The sequence below is a fragment of the Schistocerca piceifrons genome, chromosome 2 (assembly GCF_021461385.2).
Source record: "Schistocerca piceifrons isolate TAMUIC-IGC-003096 chromosome 2, iqSchPice1.1, whole genome shotgun sequence".
Classification (NCBI taxonomy): domain Eukaryota; kingdom Metazoa; phylum Arthropoda; class Insecta; order Orthoptera; family Acrididae; genus Schistocerca; species Schistocerca piceifrons.
Window position 1 is genome coordinate 951,585,575 of NC_060139.1, and position 22,876 is coordinate 951,608,450.

Below are 22,876 nucleotides of genomic sequence, written 5' to 3' on the forward strand. Positions count from 1 at the left end.
ATATCCCGCAGCAGTACATCCGACAACTTTATGAGTCAAAGACAAACGAACAACTGCTTGCATAAAGGCAGTTGGCCGCTGTGGCCGAGTGGTTCTAGGCGCATCAGTCCGGAACCGCGCTGCTGCTGCGGTCGCAGGTTCGAATCCTGCCTCGGGCATGGATGTCCGTGATGTCCTTAGGTTAGGTAGGTTTACGTAGTTGTAAGTCTAGGGGACTGATGATCTCAAATGTTAAGTCCCATTGTTTTTAGAGCCATGTGAACCATTTTTGCACAAAGGCCATAGGTGGACCAATTCGTCATTGACTTGCTCTATTTGTGAACCTCTTCCTCTTGAATGAATCATCCAATGTTTTTGAAATTGCATTCATGTGCATATCTGTACATGTACATCATATCTATCGATTTCCACCGTATTCGGGTAATTCCTTCGTGGTGCGTCGTTTTTGTTTGCGTTAGAGTGTATACGTATTTAATTATGTCTGTGGTCGACTCTCATTTGCCGGCCGGAGTGGCCGTGCGGTTCTAGGCGCTACAGTCTGGAGCCGAGCAACCGCTATGGTCGCAGGTTCGAATCCTGCCTCGGGCAAGGATGTGCTTGATGTCCTTAGGTTAGTTAGATAAAATTAGTTCAAAGTTCTAGGCGACTGATGATCTCAGAAGTTAAGTCGCATACCGTTCAGAGCCATCTGAACCATTTGACTCTCATTTGAGCACAGGTGCAACACCCTCTTCCATCCTAAATCTATTATGACGCCAGATCTACTCCGCTGTGGTTGTTAAGACGAGGTCGAATCTCGCCTCTAATAGAAGAATTCGATATTTTTGGTTCGGCGCCGGCCGTGGTGGTCTAGCGGTTCTAGGCGCTCAGTCCGGAGCCGCGCGACTGCTACGGTCGCAGGTTCGAATCCTGCCTCGGGCATGGATGTGTGTGATGTCCTTAGGTTAGTTAGGTTTAAGTAGTTCTAAGTTATAGGGGACAGATGACCACAGATGTTAAGTCCTAAAGTGCTCAGAGCCATTTGAACCATTTTGGTTCGGCCATGGCAGAGAGGAGGGTGGGTGTTGGTTTCCAAGCCTCACAGATTTATGTGATTGTAACTGTTTGTACTGCGACTCGTACTATGGAGTAACAGGCGTCGTTGTCCTACGTAGCAACTGCCTCACAGCTGGGACATCGTGGAGAACACCCAGGATGCAGGGGCGCGAGGCCATAGCCAGCAGATGCGACGCGAGATTGGCCCAATCAGGCGGCTCTCTACACGGCCGAAGCGCCCTGCTGACACGGCCGGAACCGAGTCAGAAGTAAGCCCATTGCGTCTCCTCCTTCGCACGCACCATTCACTGCTACGTTTCCACACGCGCACCAGCACGCACGCGATTGTCGAGAAGTCGCCGTAGAGCTTTCTCCCCCTCTCCGCGAGGATATGACGGTCAAGCCCCCTAATAGGGACCGCCCCTGGCGTGTTTTGTTGCAGACAATCCTCGCTGCCGACGATAGTGGCTGTTCGTGAGAAGGAGAAAGGCCTATATCATTACAGAGTCTGGCAACGCTTGGTAATTGACGTTTATTGACGTTTGGTAATCACTGCAGTAATATGTGTATCTACATCTACCACCCGCAAGACGTCTTACGATTTTTGGTGGAGAGTTGAGTGTGCATAAACAAAACGGCAAGTAATTGCGCAGACAAAGGTAGCGGTAAGGGAGATGCACTTGAAGCATACGCACAAATTTATTTCTTGAATAACTTCTAAGTTACATCCTGCAAGTCTGCATACAGATTATGTCCGTACAACCAAGGTCAATAGTTTCTCACTCGATTAGCGATAAGAAATAGCTCCATAAATAAAGGATATAGCAAAGTAAAATATGATCGACCACCTGCAGCCAGGAGTAAATCGTATAAAACAAAAATGGGGTACAGAATTTAGCATAGAGCACGATATCGCTTGGTAGAACACTCTCCACCGTTCCTTTTCTAGCAGTTAGGAATCCGTGAAGGACACGGTACCCAACGTGCAGTGACCAGCCCTGAGCGAGCATTCCTTTGTTCGGAAGGGAGGCCTACTGCTTTGCCCTGTTTCGGCTGTGTAATATCCACGACAGTATCATCTAGCCACAAGATGTTAAAATGAACTAAATATACAAACTTCAACAAATATTATCAATACTACGTATAAAAAAGACTGTATCGTGTAAAAATGACGATATTTGTTTCATTATTTCTGTAATAATTTAATTTCTGTGTGAATTAAAACTATTATCAGAGAACTATATTCACAGACAACGACAATTATAATTTTTTTTTTTTTTGTGACAATTGTGGTTCAGATGTTCTTCCTGTGCTAACCGAGGAACTGTTCGGACGTGAGACGTGTGAGATCTGTAAAGAAAAAACCTGTAACTACATATATTGTTAATTATTATTTGAAAAATAGAGTCGCTATTGTCTAGACTTGGATTTGTACTTATTTTAACTGTAATCCAATCTAATCAATGTTTTTAAGTGTTAATTTTCAGCTACGCAGTTACGAGCGCAGCCATTAGCGCTAGCAACTTACAGTGGAGTTTACTATTAGCTGGTATAAAAAATATGAAACATTTTTCATTGAGAATAATTTTAAATGCTAAAGAAAAGGGAACTAAAGGCTTAAAGACTTTTTTCTGAATATATTAACTTGATATAAAAGGAATCAAGAACAACAATAGACAAATTGACTATCGTCTTGAATGAAGAATTTTAACAAACATAAATGTTGTTAGACATAAATGAATGGAAACAAATGTGCACCGGTGGTCCCGAATCTACTCTAAAAGACAGAATTCAATTCAGATCGAATCTTTAAAAATAGTGCTCTCAGCACGTTACGTAATATCAATTCTTATTTGCTGATGTATGAAGCCTAATTATTTCGAACGATTTACGTGAAATATATTAAGATAAGACATACGTCAGTGTTTTGCGCGGGTATTATTTTGTGACCGAATGTTCCTTTTGCTAGAGGAAAGTGCTTCCATCTTAAGTAACAGTTGTATAAAATGTGATAAATGACACGCAATTTAGTGCCACTCACACGAAGTTCCAGACGGCATTTCTACACAACGTCAAGTTGAGATTTCTTCAGCAGAGTGACAAATATCAGCCGGGATAATCATTTTTGAGATCAAACGAATTGTTACGCTGACAATAGGTAACTGGTTTTATATTATTTTTGATCTACCTGAAACATCATTTATAAGTAATGAAGTCACGAAATCCTATAAACCGGTTCCGCCACAGCTGGTCGACGGTGACAGAAACTATTCGGTAAAAAAAAAAATTCATTTTTGTATTACTTATAGCTTTATATGTCAGTTTCCTGACGACGTGCCCATCATTTCGTTAACAGTCTTAGTGATATTTTCATGTAAGTAAGGCACTGCGCGAAATTCGTGGAAGTTTGTAATGAAAAATAGGGGTCGCTATGATTTTGTGTTTGATGCACATTAATAATTGTCGTGTATGAGATTAGCTAACATATTAAATTTTTCTGTAGACTTTAGTGGAGGCCTCTACTGCATCTACCACCAATTTCGAGAAAATTGATCTGATGTAACGCAATCATTTGCGATCGTGCGTGCCAGCGGTAAAGCAGGAGTGAAGTATACACGGTGTTCCTCATATTTTATACACGGTTCGAGATATCGAAGTGAGATTTTGGTGAATGACAGCACGCAAAGAGGACAGTATTGGTTAGTAAGCGAAACTTCATTTTCTATCGTCTTATTACACAAACTAAAGACTTTTTTTGTTGAAAGAATGTAATTTTAAAGGGCCATCAGTGGCTGGTGACAAGAGAAATACTATGGTTTTTGGAACAACGTAAATGATGACGTTACATATTTACCTTGTGCTGAGGATATGGTTTCTTATAAACTATTGACGTTGCTTTGCCTCTGTTCCTCACTTAACAAACTTAATAAACTATTATTTCTTCATGCTCTCGCAGTTCCGTCTGCACAACGTGTTAGCGAGGTGACACTGTGTAAACTTCGTTGTTTTTTTGGCAAAATACACAAATTTTACTATGGCAACAAGAGAAATGTATATGTTTCACTTAAAATTCGCCACTCATTACGCTTCTCTAAAAGTTACAAGCCAGGCCAAAATAAATCACTACTTTTGTTGCGTTTCAAGAGAAATTTTTTTAGATACTAACCAAAGCAATGGTGACAGATCTTTTTGAGTGGTCACCACGCAAGTGTCGGCGTGGAAGTATTTGACTTAATATTCACAAAGAATTTGAGTGTAAAAAAACTTCCTGGCAGATTAAAACTGCGTGCCGAACCGAGACTCGAACTCGTGACCGTTGCCTTTCGCGGGCAAGTACTCTACCAACTGATCTACCCAAGCACGACTCGCGTCCCGTCCTCACAGCTTTACTTCTGCCAGTACCTCGTCTCCTACTTTCCAAACTTTACAGAAGCTCTCCTGCTCTTCATATCAGCGCACATCCCGCCGCTGAGTGAAAATCTCATTCTGGAATCTAGGTGTAGGCCTCGCTTTAACCTGACACTCCTCTTCCAGCACTCGGCACTTACCCTGCAGTGACTGCCGGTAACTCCCATCACTAGCGCTCTTCCATCGCGTGGCTGCCGATTGCGCATCTACAGCCCGCATTGTGCCGCGCATGCTCTTGTGCTGCTACCTCTAGACCAGGACGGATGAGCATTCGCCTCACAAACAGTGATCTTACTCCCATGCCATAGATCTCCACCCCACCTGGCTGCACGCTCTCGCTACCACCGTATCAACCTTTCTGAGTGTGAGGAAGGGGGGGGGGGGGGAACAGCGAAAGCGCCACATTTAAATGGTAATGCAGTTTCTAACATTCTGCGTGGTGTCTGTTTGTTCTATATCGTGTCTCCCTACCACTTTTGCGCAACGACGCTCTGTGCGTGTTTTTTTAGGGAATTGACTAGTTTGAACCTGGGGCCTGTTGCTGGTAAGGAGACGTCAGACCACACGACATGTAGAATTCAGAAGAGTTCAGTGAGACTAGCGATTATATAACCAAATACTTAATGATTTCAGCGTCAGCTCCACTGCGCTCCCTGTAAAAGAGTCTTAATACTAACTAAATTTAGTGGAAGGGGTTCAAGGCTTTCCTATTTTTAGTTAGCTGGTAAAATAACATCGAAAAAGCAGTTAAGTTTACCATTGGAATTTTTATTCTACTCACAAAACATCGTTTATAAATTGCAATAATGATAAAAGGAAATGTTTTAATATAGGATGGTAAAAACCAACTGCGTTCAACAAAAATGTGAACGAATATCCCCTGAATGGATTTCGAAGTTCTACAATGGATAGAAGGATGACCTATGCCATATGACATTTATAATCTAGATTTAAGTTAAGTTTCATAAAAGAGAAAACCCTCAATTACCTTTAATTACTTATCTAACTTGTCGTAAATTATAGTGGCTGATGTGGCTTCTCAATAACTATGTAACAGAAAAATCATCGCATTTCAGATTTTTACATCAAGGCTCTGAGCACTATGGGCCTTAACATCTATGGTCATCAGTCCCCTAGAACTTAGAACTACTTAAACCTAACTAACCTAAGGACATCACACAACACCCAGTCATCACGAGGCAGAGAAAATCCCTGACCCCGCCGGGAATCGAACCCGGGAACCCGGGCGCGGGAAGCGAGAACGCTACCACACGACCACGAGCTGCTTACGTCTTTTTATTTTTTTTTTTTTACATCAAGTGGCAAATGTGAACACCATGAGCTTTAATTGACGATCGACACTAGTATTACACAAAAAGGGGGTGTAACAGATGAGACTTCTGCAGTTCTGAGTGAAGCCTTATGCGCTCAAAAATGCGGCATCGCGTGCGTTCGTTACCTTGTCGGTGTTCGTCAGGGGGCGGCGGGCAGCACAGGCCCGCTCACCTCGCCGTCTCGGAAGCAACTTTCCCCTAACTTCTCCTTACTACAATTTACCGAAGTTTGTTTGAAAAAACTATCTGGCTGTGTTTTCATCTGACCAATCAGGGTCTCAATGTTAACCTTAAGCTCTGCCTACAAAAATTCTGTTCATCCAATGAGAAACGTTATACTTTTCGTGGTGGGGCAATGTTTTGAAAGTTTGCAATGTAACAGAGACGCGAAAAAGTCTCACGCTAAAACTTGCAGCTGGTGTGGTCCTTTTAGCGTTATCGTAAGATCAATACTGTTCTTCTGGAGGGCTCTACCTTTTATCTTTTAACATGGGCTGGGGGGGGCGGGTCCTGACGTAACAGAGACGCAAAAGAGTCTCACGCTAAAACTTGCGGGTGGTGTAGCCCTTTTTGTGTTATCGTAAGATCTATACTGTTCTGCTGGAGGGCTCTAGCTTTTAACATTGGCTGGGGGGTGGTCCTGACGTAACAGAGACGCGAAAAAGTCTCACGCTAAAACTTGCGGGTGGTGTGGTCCTAGCGGTTAGCTGGCGACGTGGGTGTCCGACAGTCCCTTAACGTAGGGCCTTCCAGCTTAACACGGTTCTGCTCTCGACTTCTGTTCTCGTTTCTCCCCTTCGGAACTGCATCTGTCTCACAGTGGGAAGGTATGACATGCATTTAGGCATTCTTGTGTTAGTCTGTGGTATTCCATTTGCTCACTCGTTACTCGTATTACTTTGGTTAATTTAATGTCACGATTTATTCGGAGCTATGTGACATACTACTGGATTTGCTTATCATGTCAGGGTTTTCATGGAAGGTGTTGGATTTGCCTGACACCTTACAAGTTGGACTGAATACGACTTGTTTTCATCCTTCATATTTCTTAATGACGTGTTTCAGGAACAAAACAAATTTTGAACAATTTTTATCTTGCATCAACTGTTGGCAGACAGACACAGATAATTTCACAGATCTTCGTATTAAGATTGCCACATTATCATGACTCATTTAATTTCATAATCGGAAAAATCCTCTCAGAAACATATACTGACTGATGTCATACATAACATGTGCAACCTTGATTATGGCAACGTCGAAACTCTACCTGAGGAAAACAATGTAGACGTCCTGGGCAGTTTTAGTGTGAAAGGAATATCTTTAAAATGGGAATTAGATTGCAGACCCATCTGTTACATCTGCACATGGACAGGAAAGATTTCAGCTGTAACGGCAATCAGCTCGAAAACAGACGTAGGATGGACAGTGTCCATAAAACGTCGTAACCCTTTCATCGCCCTTTCTCAGAATGTGTCCCTTCTACAATGCGATTTTTTAAAATCCAGCCCCATCGAAACAGAAAGAATTTTTTTTTCACCTTGCAATGTCTTAGTGTGGACAGTGTGCAGCCAAGGTCACTTGAGATATGAGGTTGCGATACATTTTTTCGTTTCTGCACTCCTTTATGCTGCACAGATCCAACAATAGAGAGTTTTAAATCAATAACTCGTTCCAAGCTTGCCCCGTGACTTAACCAACGCAGTTTGCATCTGTATATAAATTCTCCACACGCTTCGCTCAATCCCATCGCTAACTGGTTGCAACCAACAATGGAAAAACGCGTGCGACTTCGCAAATTTTACTATTCGTACCATCGATTTCTTTATGTACTCCATACCTGCAAATTTAGTGGAAAGTGCTTCTTGACGTACGGGAAAATGAATCCCCTATGTCGATCGTTGTAGTCCTTTGGGTCTTTTCATTGTGAACTAAATCTCTGAATTCTTTCTGCATAGTGTTGTAATGTGGTTCCATAGAAAACTTTGTGGTAACTGTCGATTAGGTGACTGTATATTACGCAATAAATATTGAGAAATTTTATCCTTCACTTCTATCATTTCAATTCGTTTTAAGGACTTGTGACAGCAGATCGCTAGGCTACCTCTTTTTTTGCAAACAGCCACTGGACCGGTTAACTTCGTATACACCGTGAGAAACAATGGAAGGTAAAAATGTAAATGCTGTGTGGCTAGGGCGTCCCGTCGGGTAGACCGTTCACCTGGTACAAGTCTTTCGAGTTGACGCCACTTCGGCGACTTGCGTGTCGATGGGGATGAAATGATGATGATAAGGACAACACAACACCCATTCCCTGAGCGGAGAAAATCTCCGACACAGCCGGGAATCTAACCCGGGTAAACAGCGCTGACACCTCGATTCTACCAAACTGACGAAAGTCGTGCCGTCCGGAAAATGCCGCCCAGCAGCACTAAATGAAATATCGCGCTGTACCGAGTAAAGCCAAGACAGGCCGATCCTGTGGCCAACCCTGCCCCAGATCCTTAGGTCTCGGGTTCGATTCCTGGCCAGGTCAGAGGTCTTGTCCGCTTAGGGATTGCGCGCGATGTTGGCCTCATCATCACTGACGCAAAAGTCGTGGAAGTGGCGCCAAATACAAAGACCTGCACCAGGCGGCCAAATACACCATATTGGGGCTCCCACCCGTAATGTGATGCAATCATTTCATTTACAACGGTACTGACTATTATATATATACACTCCTGGAAATGGAAAAAAGAACACATTGACACCGGTGTGTCAGACCCACCATACTTGCTCCGGACACTGCGAGAGGGCTGTACAAGCAATGATCACACGCACGGCACAGCGGACACACCAGGAACCGCGGTGTTGGCCGTCGAATGGCGCTAGCTGCGCAGCATTTGTGCACCGCCGCCGTCAGTGTCAGCCAGTTTGCCGTGGCATACGGAGCTCCATCGCAGTCTTTAACACTGGTAGCATGCCGCGACAGCGTGGACGTGAACCGTATGTGCAGTTGACGGACTTTGAGCGAGGGCGTATAGTGGGCATGCGGGAGGCCGGGTGGACGTACCGCCGAATTGCTCAACACGTGGGGCGTGAGGTCTCCACAGTACATCGATGTTGTCGCCAGTGGTCGGCGGAAGGTGCACGTGCCCGTCGACCTGGGACCGCAGCGACGCACGGATGCACGCCAAGACCGTAGGATCCTACGCAGTGCCGTAGGGGACCGCACCGCCACTTCCCAGCAAATTAGGGACACTGTTGCTCCTGGGGTATCGGCGAGGACCATTCGCAACCGTCTCCATGAAGCTGGGCTACGGTCCCGCACATCGTTAGGCCGTCTTCCGCTCACGCCCCAACATCGTGCAGCCCGCCTCCAGTGGTGTCGCGACAGGCGTGAATGGAGGGACGAATGGAGACGTGTCGTCTTCAGCGATGAGAGTCGCTTCTGCCTTGGTGCCAATGATGGTCGTATGCGTGTTTGGCGCGCGTGCAGGTGAGCGCCACAATCAGGACTGCATACGACCGAGGCACACAGGGCCAACACCCGGCATCATGGTGTGGGAAGCGATCTCCTACACTGGCCGTACACCACTGGTGATCGTCGAGGGGACACTGAAGAGTGCACGGTACATCCAAACCGTCATCGAACCCATCGTTCTACCATTCCTAGACCGGCAAGGGAACTTGCTGTTCCAACAGGACAATGCACGTCCGCATGTATCCCGTGCCACCCAACGTGCTCTAGAAGGTGTAAGTCAACTACCCCGGCCAGCAAGATCTCCGGATCTGTCCCCCATTGAGCATGTTTGGGACTGGATGAAGCGTCGTCTCACGCGGTCTGCACGTCCAGCACGAACGCTGGTCCAACTGAGGCGCCAGGTGGAAATGGCATGGCAAGCCGTTCCACAGGACTACATCCAGCATCTCTACGATCGTCTCCATGGGAGAATAGCAGCCTGCATTGCTGCGAAAGGTGGATATACACTGTACTAGTGCCGACATTGTGCATGCTCTGTTGCCTGTGTCTATGTGCCTGTGGTTCTGTCAATGTGATCATGTGATGTGTCTGACCCCAGGAATGTGTCAATAAAGTTTCCCCTTCCTGGGACAATGAATTCACGGTGTTCTTATTTCAATTTCCAGGAGTGTATATAATGTTCCATGAGGAAATTATGAATCAGTGTCCCGATAACCTGATCGGCAATATTACGTAAAGTAAAAATTTCTCTTCCCCCTATTCCGCGTCTATCGGAAATACGTAACCATTGGAAATACTTATTTCTATGTTGTCGCTATCTTTCCTCAGCTAATGGAACAGCTAGTTTTTCCTGCAGCCTTCCTAAGCAGAGTTTTAACGAGATTTTTGCTTCCTCGTTCGCCAGCCCGACAAAAAACTAATGACATTACGCGCCTGCTGATGAATAACTTTCCCTACACTTGGGATGCAAGAAGGCTGCGTTGTCACGCTATGTAGTCGAGAGCAGGCAGCTGTCAACTGAGCTGGCTGTCCCTTGAGAATAAAGAGAATGCTCGCCAAGCGCATACGACGAAAATGCGTTTCTGCGCCGGTGCCTTGTTATTGTGCAATTCGTCTGCCATTGCCACTTCTCCCCATTTCTGTCCCAGTCGCGAATGGTCCGTGGAAAAGGTGATTGTTGGTAAACATACCTGCGAGCTCGAATCTCTCTAATTCTCTCTTCATGGACTTCCGCAAAACATACGTAGGAGGAAGCAATGCACCGGATTACTCTTCCGGGAAAGTCCAGTCCCTGAATTTGAACAGTGAACAACACCGTAATATCCTTCCTGGTACGGGCCCCAAACAGACGAAAAATTTTCAAGTATCGCTAGAATAGGATTTTGTAAGCTACAGTCACCCTCGCCCCCCTATGAATTGTAACCTCCTTATAAATCTCATTCCGGTATCTGCCTTTCCAACGATTCGTTTCATGTGGGCGTGCCACTCGCTCCCTACGCGTACCCCCAAGTGTTTAATGGATGTAACTGCCAACAATGAAAAACAGCGCTGAGGAAGACTTCGTGCAGGAAAACCAAGACCAAAACGTGAATCTCCTAAAGCGAAATATTATGTCCGCTCATTAACGGCAAGGTTCAGCTTTTCGGCATCTTCTCTCAATGAGTCGAAACTTATAAATCAAACAAATATTTCCAAAAATAAACAATCAAAGGTCTGGCTGTGAGGTGGCAGAAAAGACCTGTACAGAAGTAATATTCAAAAATCAGAAATAACAAAGAGTTCCTGGAAGAAAAATGAAACACTGCAACATCCTGGCGAATGAAAACTAAGAATAACAGGAGCATTATGGCTCGAATAAAGAAAACGACTACAGGCAGAGAAGTAATTCGAACACTGGAAGAATCAGTAACAACACGGAAAGAAGGTAAACTGAATTTCTGACGAGATCCTCTCCGGGCAGTTGCAAACATAACATCAGTCATGTAACTTGTTTTTATTTTTTCGGTATCAAGACACGTCGGAGCGCTGACTGTATTTTAAAGGACTAAATTAACATTTTCAGAACAAGATTTACCTTAGGTCTGTAAATAATTTTGTTGGATATGTAACAACGCTCGTAAAAACGAGGCCACTGCCAGGAAATGTTCGATAAGGAGCCTACTGCCAAAAATGGTTCAAATGGTTCTGAGCACTATGGGACTCAACTGCTGTGGTCATAAGTCCCCTAGAACTTAGAACTACTTAAACCTAACTAACCTAAGGACAGCACACAACACCCAACCATCACGAGGCAGAGAAAATCCCTGATCCCGCCGGGAATCGAACCCGGGAACCCGGGTGTGGGAAGCGAGAACGCTACCGCACGACCACGAGATGCGGGCTAGCCTACTGCCAGTAACTGTTAAAACTGTGAAAATTACACAGTTACGCCACTATCGATCCCTTAACGCATTCGAGAAAAATTACTGTTAATGTTTTGTTTCATCTATGCACAGAAATTAAAATAATGATAAAGTCATTCCTTGGAAACATATACAAATTTACAGATGCAATATGTATAGCCGGCTGGAGTGACCGAGCGGTTCTACGCGCTACAGTCTGGAACCGCACGACCGCTACGGTCTCAGGTTCGAATCCTGCCTCGGGCATGGATGTGTGTGATGTCCTTGGGATAGTTAGGTTTAAGTGATTCTACGTTCTAGGGGACTGATGACCTCAGATGTTAAGTCCCATAGTGCGCAGAGCCATTTGAACCAATATGTATATTTTGAAACAGCAAGCTGTGTGCAGGCAGCTGAATCCAGCTGTACGTGAAGTAAAGTCACCTACCACAAAGTGAAGGACCGATAGGGAGATACTCGCATGTGCAGACGTCAGATATTCAGACACTGCCTGAAGTTTAACCTTCTCTCAAGCTTAAGATTTTTTTTTCGATACATACACTTTCTCAATTTATCACCAACAAAACAAGAAAAATGGGCCAACGTATATCCACTGTTTATACAGAAACGAGACAAAGTTTTAAGACTCGAAGAACATGGAAGGGAAGCAGTAGTTGTGAAGGGACTGAGACAGAGTTGTAGCCTATCCCCCTATGTTGTACAATCTGTAGAATGAGCAGGCAGTGAAGAAACCCGAGGAGCAGTTTGGAAAGGAAATTAAATTTGAGGAAGAAGATATTAAAACTTTGATGTCTACCGATAACGCTCTACTTCTGTCAGACAGAACGGCTTGGAGGAGTAGCTGAACGGAATGCGTAGTGTCTTGGAAAGGGACTCTAAGATAAACATTAACGAAAATAAAACAAGGGTGCTGGAATGCAGCTGAATTAAAACAGACGATGCCGGAGGAATTAGATTAGCAAATCTAAAAGTAGAAGATGAGTTTTCTTATTTTGGTAACAAAGTAAGAGAGGATATAAAAATTTACTGGCAATAGCAAGGAAAGTTTTTCTGTAAAAAAGAAATATGTCAAAATCGAATATAACTGTAAGTGTTAGGAAGTGTTTCCTGGAGGTATCTCTCTGTAGTGTAACCTTGTACGGAGCTGATACGTCGACGATGAACAGTATGGAGAAGAAGAGAATAGAAGTTTTTGAATTAAGGTGCTGCAGAAGAATGATGATTATTAGGTGAGTAATTTGGTTCAGTAATGAAGATGTGCTGAATCGAATCGGGAAAGCAAGAACTTTATGACAAAATACCACTAAAAGATGGGACAGATTGGAAGGACGCATCCTGAGGTATCAATCTGATAACTGCAGGCAAGTGTGATGGTAATAAAAAATATAGGAGACGAAAGTTTGACTTCAGTGGGCAGGCTGAAATGAGTGTTGGACGCAGTTATTATGCAGAGATGAAGAGACTTTCACATTACAAATTAGCGAGAAGAGCTGGATCAGACCTCTCTTCGAACGGAAGACCACTTGTCTCACGTACTGCTTGGTGAAAATCTGAAGCAACTGTACCGCTCAGAGAAAGACTGATTTGACCTTTTTTTTTTTACTTTCTCCAAACTGAGAAACAAAAATAAGCCTGTGATTCGGTTGGTAGCCTCGTAAGCTTCCAATTTTTAGAGGAGATTTGTTTGAACTGAAAATCCAAGCCGGCCGGAGTGGCCGTGCGGTTCTGGGCGCTACAGTCTGGAGCCGCGTGACCGCTACGGTCGCAGGTTCGAATCCTGCTTCGGGCATGGATGTGTGTGATGTCCTTAGGTTAGTTAGGTTTAAGTAGTTCTAAGTTCTAGGGGACTTATGACCTCAGCAGTTGAGTCCCATAGTGCTCAGAGCCATTTTTTTGAAAATCCAAAAAACTGATTAAACGCATCTTCAACAACATGACAACCAAGGTTAAGTTAAGAGGAAAGCTTTAAGACTCCTTTGTGATCAAAACTGTGGCCAACAGTGAGGGATCCTTCCTCTTCCTATTCAACAGTTTCCTTGATAAGATGATCAGAGAATGGCGACGAGAGCGGGTAAATACGACTGGGGTACTAAAAAAAATGAAACGATTATGTTGTCTGTATATCGACAGAGATACAGTCTGAAATATTAGAGGTGGCTGATCCAGCCACATAACTACAGAGATAAGTGGCTCAAGTAGGCCTGCAGATCTGTATCGAGAAGGTACAGCATACGACGAACATCAAGACAGCTCCTAGGTGGATGACGACGAAAGGAGGAAAAATCTGGAAGGCGAACAGATTTAAATACGTAGGAGAGTGGGTAGAAAAAGAAGAAATGGGGACACGAATAAATAACCTGAATTTAGCGTACAAACTATGGCCATCCAAAATAATATTAATCTTTCAATCAAAGGAAAACTGAGACATTACCAGCCGCAAGCCTTGTACGCAGAAAAATGTCTGAACCACGTAAAAACAGAATAACTGAAGAGGCTACAACATATGGAATGCTTGATTCTCAAGAGGATTTAATATCTCGAAGAACAGGACACGGTTAACATAGAAAACGTGCGAATCAAAATGTTGTTGTTGTTGTGGTCTTCAGTCCTCAGACAGAACTACTCTATCCAGTGCAAGCTTCTTCATCTTCCAGTGCCTACTGCAACCTACATCCTTCTGAATCTGTTTAGTGTATTCATCTATTGCTCTCCCTCTACGATTTTTACCCACCACGCTGCCCTCCAATGCTAAATTTGTGATCCCTTGATGCCTCAGAATGTTTCCTACCAACCGGTCCCTTCTTCTTGTCAAATTGTGCCACAAACTCCTCTTTCTCCCCAATTCTATTCAATACCTCCTCATTAGTTATGTGGTCTACCCATCTAATCTTCAGCATTCTTCTGTAGCATCACATTTCGAAAGCTTCTATTCTCTTCTTGTCCAAACTATTTATCGTCCATGTTGCACTTCCATACATAGCTACACTCCATACAAATACTTTCAGAAACGACTTCCTTACACTTAAATCTATACTCGATGTTAACAAATTTCTCTTCTTCAGAAACGCTTTCCTTGCCATTGCCAGTTTACATTTTATATCCTCTCTACTTCTACCATCATCAGTTATTTTGCTCCCCAAATAGCAAAACTCATTTACTACTTTAAGCGTCTCATTTCCTAATCTAATACCCTCAGCATCTCCCGACTTAATTCAACTACATTCCATTATCCTCGTTTTGCTTTTGTTGATTTTCATCTTATATCCTCCCTTCAAGACACCATCCATTCCGTTCAACTGCTCTTCCAAGTCCTTTGCTGTCTCTGCCAGAATTACAATGTCATCCGCGAACCTCAAAGTTTTTATTTGTTCTCCATGGATTTTAATACCTACTCCGAATTTTTCTTTTGTTTCCTTTACTGCTTGCTCAATATTCACATTGAATAACATCGGGGATATGTTACAACCCTGTCTTACTCCCTTCCCAACCACTGCTTCTCTTTCTTGCCCCTACACTCTTATAGCTGCCATCTGGTTTCTGTACAAATTGTAAATAGTCTTTCGCTCTCTGTATTTTACCCGTGCCACCTTTAGAATGTGAAAGAGAGTATTCCAGTCAACATTGTCAAAAGCTTTCTCTAAGTCTACAAATACCATCAGGAAGAAGAGGACCCAGAACTTCGAACACGGGGGAAATCGACACATCAGATAATGCAGTTTCCTGTGAACAAGAGAACCAAAGCACGCAAGATTCAATCGGTACAAAGGGATCTGGAAGAAATGGGTATACAGGAAGCAGATTTGCAAAGTTTTGAGTTTGAAGTAATGAAAACGGTCCAGGACCCTAGCATTAAGGATTTCGTTCAAACTTAATTATGTTCAAATGTGTGTGAAATCTTATGGGACTTAACTGCTAAGGTCATTAGTCCCTAAGGTTACACACTACTTAACCTAAATTATCCTAAGGACAAACACACACACTCTTGCCCGATGGAGGACTCGAATCTCCTCTGGGACCAGCCGCACAGTCCATGACTGCAGCGCCCCAGACCGCGTGGCTAATCCCGCGCGGCACTTAATTATGCATGTAGACAGTTCACCCACTCCGGGAATTGGGGAACTCAACGATTTTCACCTGAGATGTAAATAAGTTTTGCTATTTGGGGAGCAAAATAACTGATGATGGTCGAAGTAGACAGGATATAAAATATAGACTGGCAATGGCAAGGAAAGGGTTTCTGAAGAAGAGAAATCTGTTAACATCGAGTATAGATTTAAGCGTCAGGAAGTCGTTTCTGAAAGTATTTGCATGGAGTGTAGCCATGTATGGAAGTGAAACGTGGACGATAAATAGTTTAGACAAGAAGAGAATAGAAGCTTTCGAAATGTGATGCTACAGAAGAATGCTGAAGATTAGATGGGTAGATCACATAACCAATGAGGAGGTACTGAATAGAATTGGGGAGAAGAGACATTTGTAGCACAACTTGACTAGAAGGAGAGATCGGTTGGTAGGGCATATTCGGAGGCATCAAGGGGCCACCAATTTAGTATTGGAGGGCAGCGTGGAGGATAAAAGTCGTAGAGGGAGACCAAGAGATGAATATACTAAACAGATTCAGAAGGATGTAGGTTGCAGTAGGTACTGGGAGATGGAGAAGCTTGCACAGGATAGAGTAGCTTGGAGACCTGCATCTAACCAGTCTCAGGACTGAAGACCACCACAACCACAACAACAACAACATTGACACTGACACTGCCGGCCGCGGAGGTCTCGCGGTTCTAGGCGCGCAGTCCGGAACCGTGCGACTGCTACGGTCGCAGGTTCGAATCCTGCCTCGGGCATGGATGTGTGTGATGTCCTTAGGTTAGTTAGGTTTAAGTAGTTCTAAGTTCTAGGGGACTGATAACCACAGCAGTTGAGTCCCATAGTGCTCAGAGCCATTTGAACCATTTTTGAAACTGACACTGATTAGATATCTGTCACAGGGATTTCCAGACTTTCGAGAGTGTTTTAATTTCAAGTTCAAAATCGGATAAGAAATGACAAAAGACAATTTTTTTCCTATGTTTAGTAACATAATAATAATTTTCTGATTCTTTTCCTTTCTCTGCATTGTAAAACATATCTTCTAGTCAAATATCATGCGTTCACGTCAAGTGTAAGTGTTAATGAGTGAGCTTGCGAGTATCAAAATATAGGACATAACTGACAGTACTTTATGTTTTGATGGACATAGAAGCTTAGAATTTTTACGCCACCAAAGGACACAGACCTCAGTATCTGATATAAATGTCAAACTGATTTGTCTACCCGTTCTTGAGAAAAAGGGGTCTTACCAGAGGGCTGAACAGTCAGACAGTCTAATAACACGTTATATTTTTTCTAAGTGATATCATTAAAAAATAACAATTTTCGGATTTTTCCCTTTACTTGTAATGTGAAACCTTAAAAACCTGCCAGAAAAGGCCTCAGAAGGCACAGCGGAACTGACCGACCGCCGTGTCAACCTCAGATTATTGGCGTCACAGGATGCAGATAATGCATGTGGTCAGCACCGCTCTCGCGGCCATTGCCATTTTTCGTGATCGGAGCCGCTGCTTCTCAGTCAGATAGCTCCACAATTTTCCTAACAAGGACTGAATGCTCACCGCTTGCCAACAGCGCTCAGCAGACAGGACGGTCACCCATCCAAGTGCTAGCCAAGCACAACAGCGCTTAACTTCGGTGTTCTTACGAGAACCGGTGTTGCCACTGTGGCAAGGCCGCTGGAAGTGCGGAACCATGCTTCCCGATAAATTTCATGATTTTTGGTCAAAGGGATGATTGAGTTTGTGAGTATCTTAATACGTGACACTTACGGCCGTATTTTCTGACTGCATTGAGTTAAAAGCTTCAATTTTCTACATCGCCAAGGAAACGTAAATCCTAAGACGTAACAGAAAATTAAACTTTATACGTCAAACTGCTCCTAGGAAAAATGGTTTTCGACAGTCGGACAATAGACAAGCAGACAACAAAGTGATCCGATAAAGGCTACGTTTTCATGCACTGGGACCGGAACCATAAAAATTCAGGCTGTCGTAGGTTTCTAGGACAGAATCAGACCCACGGCAAACTCATTGTGGACGGAAGAACGAAAAAGATTGCAAAGTGCTGTCTGAGAATGAAAGAATATTGGACAACAGTAACTATCAGAAGAAACGAAGCAGACTGGAATTGCCTTGCTCCTCCCATGGCCAAAACGATGAGCAGTCGTAACAAGAATAAAACTGAAGTATTTTACCATTATATTTTACTTTAATTTTGGAGATGTTTACTCGTCTTACAGATAAACGTAATCCTCACACCTAATGCCAGAGACAATTGGGTTTACGAAATAGAACGGCAACCAGCATAGTAGTTTAAAACTACGAACATATGTCAAGTATATGATGATGATGATGATGATGATGATGACGACGACGACGGCGATGAGGCGGCGCGAGGTGGACCCCTGGGCAGCGGTCGCCGGCCTGTTCATTATCGTGCGCACTGGGGCGTCGACGCCGTAATTGGCTGTTAGCACAAAACTGGTCGGCCTCCCGCATCCCATTATCAGTTTCAATTAGGCGCAGCAGCCGCCAGCAGCCATGTGCATGTCGGAATTCTCAGTACTGTGGCTGCAGTTCTGTCCGGGAAACCCAGGGGCATCATCGGCACGTGGCACTGCCGCACTACTGTCTTTGATCTCATCCACGTCAGCAAAGGTTACAGGTGTTCCTCTACCGTAAAGGCAGAATAGTGAAACAACAACATTTTCTCGAGCTAGTCGCTACAATGACTGATTATTTTGAAAATAATGTAATGTTCGACAAAACCACATTACTTCCAAACGAAATGACCAATTTCGGCCGGCATTGCCCAATCTCAATCACAGAAAACGTAACAACGTGGCAGAATGAGATTTTCACTGTGCAGCGGAGTGTGCGCTGATATGAAACTTCCTGGCAGATTAAAACTGTATGCCGGACCGAGACTCGAACTCGGGACCTTTGCCTTTCGGGGGCAAGTGCTCTACCATCTGAGCTATCCAAGCACGACTCACGTCCCGTCCTCACAGCTTTGCATCTGCAGTCTCCTACCTTCCAAACAAAAAGGTCCCGAGTTCGAGTCTCGGTCCGGCACACTGTTTTAATCTGCCAGGAAGTTTCATACCAGCGCACACTCGGCTACAGAGTGAAAATATCATTCTGGAAACATCCCCCAGGCTGTGGCTAAGCCATGTCTCCGCAATATCCTTTCTTTCAGGAGTGCTAGTTCTGCAAGGTTCGCAGGAGAGCTTCTGCAAAGTTTGGAAGGTAGGCGACCAGGTACTGCCAGAAGTAAAGCTGTGAGGACAGGGCGTGAGTCGTGCTTGGGTAGCTCAGATGGTAGAGCAATTGCCTGCGAAAGGCAAAGGTACCGAGTTCGAGTCTCGGTCCGGCACACAGTTTTAATCTTTCAGGAAGTTTCATATCAGCGCACACTCCGCTGCAGAGTGAAACTCTCATTCTGGAAACATCCCCCAGGTTGTGGCTAAGCCATCTCTCCGCAATATCCTTTCTTTCAGGAGTGCTAGTTCTGCAAGATTCGCAGGAGAGCTTCTGTAAAGTTTGGAAGGTAGGAGACCAGGTACTGGCAGAAGTAAAAACTGTGAGGACGGGGCGTGAGTCGTGCTTGGGTAGCTCAGATGGTAGAGCACTTGCCCGCGAAAGGTAAATTTCCCGAGTTCGAGTTTCGGTCCTGCACACAGTTTTAATCTGCTAGGAAGTTTCATAATAACGTGGTTTCCGTGATAGTGAGATTGAACCACAGCAAGTATCTGCTGTTCTGAAGATGGCCCATCCCACTCGAAATGATCATTTCGTTTTAAATTAGTGTAATTATGCCAGGCAATAAACTATTTTCAGAACATCTTGGCCCCGAGAATGTTTTTTTCTTCGTAACTACTGCATATGAACTCCTTATACAATAAAGAGCCAAAGAAATAGATACATCTGCCTAATATCGTGTAGAGCCCTCGCAAGCACGCACGAGTGTCACAACACGGCGTGACATGGTCTCGACTAATGTCTGAAGTAGTGCTGGAGGGAGCTGACACCATGAATCCTGCAGGGCTGTCCATAAATCCGTAACAGTACGAGAGGGTGGAGATCTCTTCTGAACAACAGGTTGCAAGGCATCCCAGGTGTGCTCAATAATGTTCATGTCTGGAGAGCTTGGTGGCCAGCGCGAGTGTTTAAACTCAGAAGAGTGTTCCTGGAACCAATCTGTAGCAATTCTGGACGTGCGGGGTGTAGCATTGTCCTGCTGCAATTGCCCAAGTCCGTCAGAAGCACAATGGACATGAATGGATGCAGGTGATCAGAGTGGATGCCTGAGTAAGAGTCACGTGTCAGAGTCGTATCTAGACGTATCGGGGGGCACATATCACTACAACTGCAGACGCACCACACCATTACAGAGCCTGAATCAGCTTGAACAGTCCCCTGCTGACATGCGTGGGCCATGGATTCGTGAGGTTGTATCCATACTCGTACACATCCTTCCACTCAATACAATTTGAAACGAGAGTCATCCGACCAGGCCACATGTTTCTAGTCATCAGCAGTCCACTGTCGGTGTTGACGGGCACAGGCGAGGAGTAAAGCTTTGTGTCGTGCAGTCATCAAGGGTATGCAAGTGGGCCTTCGGCTCCGAAAGCCCACATCGATGATGTTTCGTTGAATGGTTCGGACGCTGACTCTTGTTGATGGCACAGCATTGAAATCTGCAGCAATTTGCGGAGGGGTTGCACTTCTGTCACGTTCAACGATTCTCTTCAATCGTCGTTAGTCCCGTTCTTGCAGGATCTTTTTTCACCACAGTGATATCGGAGATTTGATGTTTTACCGGATTCACGATAGACACGGTACACACGTGAAACGTTTGTATGGGAAAATCCCCACTTCATCGCTGCCTCGGAGATGCTTTGTCTCATCGGTCGTGTGCCGACTATGACACCATGTTCAAATTCAGTTAAATCTTGATCACCTGCTATTGCAGCAGCAGTAACCGATCTAACAACAGCGCCAGACAACTGTTGCCTTATATAGGCATTGCCGACCGCAGCGCCGTATTTTGTTCACATATCTCTGTATTTGAAAACGCACTTCTATACTAGTTTCTTTAGCGCTTCAGTGTATTAAGACGCCGTCTGCGGTGACCGAGCAGTTCTAGGCGCTTCAGTCCAGAACCGCGCGACTGCTACGGTCGCTGGTTTGAATTCTGCCTCGGGCATGGATGTGTGTGATGTCCTTAGGTTAGTAGGTTTAAGTACTAAGTTCTAGGACACTGATGACCTCAGATGTTAAGTCCCACAGTGCTGAGCCATTTGAACCATTTGTATTAAGGCGAGGAATGGGTTTAGTGTGTATGGCCAAGAACGAAATATTCTGTCCTGCAGTCTTCAGCAGGCTGACGCACTAGTACACTCAACTCCCCGAACGCCAAGCGAACCAATTGTTGATCGCCAAATCACCTAGCCTGGATTCGGCGTTTGGCTGTAAAACAGCAATATTTTATTACTTTTAACTCGAGACGTACGTCCTTGTTTTAATAGGAGCCCTTATCTCTTATTTTCTTATTTATCATGCCAGATCGCTCTCTGTGCTGATTATTTAGAGTTTTATGACTCGCAATTCCACGTCACCGTCTGGTCCCACAGTTACGCTGTCCTTTTGGAAATTCCTCTCCTCTGGTGCGGTAGCGCGTGGGAGAAATTACCTTCCCGTCCATCAATAGCGTTTTCGAGACAAACGCCTCTGCAATAGGCTGCCCTGGTGTCAACCGGAAATTATTCCCTGCAGATTGACGCCACGCCCCGAGTAAATCCCTCAATTTCGTTACCCACCTGACGCCCTGTTCCAATACGGCACTATCATGCCGTACAGCGCGCTATGGCGGAGGTTTTACTGCCCTGCTATTTCCGTTTCGTACCCATCCTCTGCTAAAGGTCACGCCTCTGTCTCAATTACTTCTCACGATATATCCACGTCCGGCCCCACAGATGGCGAGCACTTAATCGGAATGAGGGATGCTCTTTGTGGGCAGGACGAGGCCGTGTTGGCAGACGGCAATGTCAACAGTTCTCGGGCTTCGTTAAGAGGTTTACGACGGCGCTGTTTGCACAAACGCAGCATCGCTCATCCCCGAGCGGAAAGGCTGCGACCCGTGCGAGAATAATGACCGCGAGCTCAAACCCTGCGGAATGGCGGCTTCCAGAGTGCCCCGCGGTAAGGCTCAAAAAGCGCCGGGTAAGGGGCGGCCAGACAACTGGCACAGCTTTCCAGCACGCCTACACACACTCGGATAATTTCTCTCGATTGCTCTCATGTGTTCCGACACTCTCAGCTCGTGAATGGTGAACACTTGAACACATTACGGAATTTTAATGTGTGTCCTGTGGTTGTGTTCCTCAATCCGAAGATCATCATGCAGTTATCTCCACATTGGTCTACCCTGTCCAAGGCCCTTGACTTCTGCATTATTACTGGAACCTACTTACTGTACTCATCCCTTTGTCTGCCCTTACAATTTTTACCTCCTATACTTCCCTCAATTATCAAATTACTAAATAATTCATGGATGATGACGCGTCCTATCAATCAGGCACCTCTTTCAGTCAAATTCAACCTGATTACTGCATTCATCCCTTTGTCTAACTTTACATTGCAGAAAACAAGTGTTCAGAAAAGGTGGGTTTGGAGAAATACTCAACGGCTGAAAAACTAAAAAAAATAAAACAATCTTGGAGTAAATAAGACAAAATATGTATTTAGAGGCAAAAACATTGTAGGCAAAAATAAGTGACTTTAGGTAAGTTATGGAAGAAAAAATCTCACTAGGAAATGCTATGATGTCCAAAAGATTTGGTGCTTGTACGCTGGATTTCAGAGTGATGTAGCAATTACGTAAACAGTTGTTTGGGGGTCCAGTCCAGCAAATTCGTTGAGAAAGATTAAGGCAAAGATTGTTGAATGACGGTGAAGACAACATCAGTACTTCCTTTAATGAACTGGAGGGAAGTCACAGCATTTAGCGTAAATAGGTTCCGCATTAACACATTAGCACATGTGTCACGTTTCGTTGCCAAACAATAATTACAGCCAACACTGGCCCACTTCGAGTAATTTTTAGTTATAACCACACAAGACAAACGAATGAATCGT

At 44.5% G+C, this 22,876-nt stretch overlaps 1 non-coding gene across 1 annotated transcript; it reads right to left on the reverse strand.

Annotated features, from left to right (window-relative positions):
* Positions 1 to 18,649: 18,649 nt before the first annotated feature.
* Trnas-cga lies at positions 18,650 to 18,724 on the reverse strand. Its single transcript has one exon. It is a non-coding gene; the product is annotated as a tRNA-Ser (tRNA).
* Between the last annotated feature and the right edge of the window lie 4,152 nt (positions 18,725 to 22,876).